The following is a 4,002-nucleotide window of genomic DNA, read 5'->3' on the forward strand; positions in this document are numbered from 1 at the left end:
ACAGACAACGGGGTTTGGTTAGTAGCAGAGCTTAATCATTTGCACAACTAAAGTACTATCTAAATTCTCCTTAAATCCATTCCTCACTCCTTATACTCTCCGTTATAGAATGTTGATCAAATAAAACACCTAAGCCTTCAATGTATCAGAGGAAAGTGCAAGTCAAAATGGGCACATTATTAAGGTAAATCTACTCAATATTTAATTGTTTAAGATTTGTACAGCACTGTGATAGATATGAACATTTTTAAATAAATAGCATTGCAATTATATAAATGTTTTTTCTTGCTCTTTTTAATCGTTTTATTGGGACTCATACAACTCTTATCACAATCCACACATACATCAGTTGTGTAAAGCACACTTATGCATTCATTGTCCTCATCATTCTCAAAATAATCACTTTCCACTTGGGTTCCTGGAATCAGCTCCTCATTTTTCTCTCCCCTCCCACTTCCCTCCTCACTCCCCCCTCCCTCATGAACCCTTGATAATTTATAAATTATTATTTTATCATATCTTACACTGCTTGGCATCTCCCTTCACCCACTTTCTGTTGTCCATCCCCCAGGGAGGAGGTTATATGTAGATCCTGTAATCAGCTCCCCCTTTCTACACCTTCATCCCTCTTCTCTCCCAGTATCGCCACTCTCACCACTGGTCCTGAGGGGTTCATCTACCCTGGATTCCCTGTGTTTCCAGTTCCCTTTTGCACCATTGTACATACTCTGATCTAATCAGGTTTGCAAGGTAGAATTGGGATCATGATAGTGGGGGGGGGGCGTTTAAGAAGTAGAGAAGGTTGTGAGTTTCATCAATGTTACACTACACCCTGAGTGACTCATCTCCTCCCCACTACCCCTCTGAAAGGGATGTCCAGTTGTCTACAGATGGGCATTGGGTCCCCATCACATACTCCCCTCATTCACAATGATATTATCCACCCCCCCTTTGGTGTTTGATACCTGGCCCCCTCGGCCCTTCATGATCACGCATGCTGGTGTGCTTCTGCCATGTGGGCTTTATTGCTTCTGAGCTAGACGGCCGCTTGCTTACCTTCAAGCTTTTAAGACCCCAGATGCTATATCTTTTGATAGCCGGGCACCATCAGTTTTCTTCACCACATTTGCTTATGTACATGTTTGTCTTGAGCGATCATGTCGGGAAGGTGGTATCATGGAATGACCGCTTAGCTGAGCAAAATGCTCTTGTATTAAGGGAATGCATGTCAGGAGACCCAATGTCCACCTGCTACTTACTACTAAACCTACAAATATATGCACATAGATCTATTTCCCCATAATCATAAATATAGTTACATATCTACATGTCTGTGCTTTCATCTATTTCCTTACGCTTTCTTCCTGTCCCACTACCATGTTCAGCCTTCATTCTGTTTTCTGTTATTCCTCTCCGGTATATTGCCCTTGGTCACTCCCTACCAGTCCTCCCATCCCCTCCCTCCACTGGTTTTGAACCACTTGTTGTTCCCTTATCCCTGGGTTGGCCAACACCTCCTCCCTTCTCCCACCTCCCACTCTCCCATGTCCCCACCCCCACCTTTGGTCCCATTGTTTCTTCTCCACATTGTTTATTTGACCTATCTTATCTAGATAGACCTGCAGAGATAATAATATGCGCATAAAATTGTGGATGGCCTCAACAGCACCAAACAAAGTGGCACATAAAAACATGATGACTGCAGCAACACCGTCAAACTAATAAACAAAAAAGCCACTGACATACAAAGTCTAAAAGAAGAGAAAAAAGATAAACAAACAAACAAATAAATAAATAGGAAGAAACAAAGAAAAGCCTGTTAATAGTTAGAGGTCTGTTTGTTGACCTTTAGGAGTGTTTCCCGGAGGAGTCTGATGGGGTGCCACATCCTGGCCCCAAAGTCCATCCTTTATACTCCCTCAGGACCTCCTTGCTCTGCTTCCCTGCTGCTCAATTGCATGCCCGCGGTGTTTTTCCTCAGTGTGGTAGAGTCAGCTCGGTCACACATCCCACACCGTGTCTCTCCGGTGCTGTCCTGTGTAGGGCCATGTGTCAGTGCAAGATGTCACATCTCTCACTGGGGCCGGCCATATGGTCCTCTCTGTGCATTGGGCCCTCCAAGCCGGGCTATCGTCCTCTGAGCTTGGCAGGCCCTGGTGTCCACCACTCCCTTCCTCCCCCTTCATTTGCTTCAGCTTCCTTCTGGGTGTGGTAGGTCAGTTCCTTTCCCACACCAGATGATCTATTTTCATTTTCTGTGACACTGCCTTCCATGGTGGGGGTCGGGCTGATTTTGGTTGGGACCAGGCATGTGGTCCAGTCTTTTTTGTGGATTCCACCAGGCCTTACGTTGCCCTCCATCATGGTGGGGTCCCTATGCACATTCCAGTTCTGTGGGAACACAACCAATACTCTCCCACTGGGTGGATTAGTGCTCTGCCCCCCCCTGCCCCATGTCATCAACTCAGTTTCTCCCCACCCTCCGCCTGCCCCCCTTCCCCTTCTTTATGTTGGACTCTCATGTACCTCCATGGGTGTTGTGTGCCCTCCCCCAACTATCTATGCTTCCACCCTAAAAATATGGAACACTTCACGAATTTGCGTGTCATCTTTGCACAGGGGCCCATGCTAATCTTCTTTGTATGGTTCCAATTTTAGTATATGTGCCGCCGAAGCAAGCACTATAAATGTTTTTTAATCATTTTATTAGGGATTCATACAACTTATCACAATCCATACATATATAAATTGTGTAAAGCACATTTGTACATTCATTGCCCTCATCATTCTCAAAACATTTGCTCTCCACTTAAGCCCCTGGCATCAGGTCCTCATTTTCCCCTCCCTCCCCACTCCACCCTCCCTCACAAACCCTTGATAATTTATAAATTATTATTTTGTCATATCTTGCCCTGTCCGACATCTCCCTTCACTCACTTTTCTTTCGGCTGTCCCCCAGGGAGGAGGTCACATGTAGATCCTTAAAATCGGTTCCCCCTTTCCAGCCCATCCCTCCTATGCCCTCCCAGTATTGTCACTCAACCCACTGGTACTGAGGGGATCATCTGCCCTGGATTCCCTGTGTTTCCAGTTCCCATCTGTACCAGTGTACCTCCTCTGTTCTAGTCAGACTTGCAAGGTAGGATTCGGATCATGACAGTGAGGGGGGTTGGGGTGGGGGCAGGAAGCATTTAGGAACTACAGGAGAGTTGTATTTTTCATCATTGCTATATCACACTCTGACTGGCTATAAATGTTTTTTTAAAGAAAAAGAAAAGAGGCACATAAAGAATCCAGTCTAGAAAAATTTAAATAAAATTTGAATAATATGAGTCTTTGATTATTAGAAAACTTAATAAGATAAGTTTAAAAAAATCATTAAAATTAAAAGCCACAACAGATTTATGCTGCCATCTGCCAGAACCAAAAAATAGTAGGAAACCAATATTTCAGAAATAGTTCTCAGGGATGAACACGGAAAGTGGGTGAGGGGCAACGGAAGACAATGTAAGATATGAAAATAATCATTTATAACTTATCAAGGGTTCATGAGGGAGGGTGGAGGAAGAAATGGGGAGCTGATATCAGGGGCTCAAGTGGGGAGAGAATGCTTTGAAAATGATGGTGGCAGCATATGTGCACATGTGCTTGACACCCTGGATGAATGTATGGATTGTGATAAAAGATGTAAGAGCCCCCAACAAAAGTATTTAATAAAAAGAAATAGTTCTCAGGACACTGGACATCATGTAGCAAAGAACCCAAAACCAACTCACTGTCATCCATTGATCCCAGCCCCTAACACTCTCCAGGACGGAGGGGAACCGCTCCTTGGTGTTTCCAAGGCTGTGAATCTTTACAGGAGCAGAAAGCCTCACCTCTCTTCGGCGGGGCTAGTTACTAGGATCAACTTGCTGACCTTGCAGGCAGCAGTCTGACTCGTATTGCACTACACCGCCATAGCCAAGTGAACACTAAAAGATGAGGTGCACACAGGTGAGG

At 44.7% G+C, this 4,002-nt stretch overlaps 1 non-coding gene across 1 annotated transcript; it reads right to left on the reverse strand.

The window, feature by feature from the left end:
- Positions 1 to 2,574: 2,574 nt before the first annotated feature.
- LOC142423541 (U6 spliceosomal RNA) lies at positions 2,575 to 2,682 on the reverse strand. Its single transcript, XR_012779171.1, has one exon. It is a non-coding gene; the product is annotated as a U6 spliceosomal RNA (small nuclear RNA).
- Positions 2,683 to 4,002: the final 1,320 nt, after the last annotated feature.

The sequence above is a fragment of the Tenrec ecaudatus genome, chromosome 12 (genome assembly GCF_050624435.1).
Source record: "Tenrec ecaudatus isolate mTenEca1 chromosome 12, mTenEca1.hap1, whole genome shotgun sequence".
In the NCBI taxonomy this organism is placed as follows: domain Eukaryota; kingdom Metazoa; phylum Chordata; class Mammalia; order Afrosoricida; family Tenrecidae; genus Tenrec; species Tenrec ecaudatus.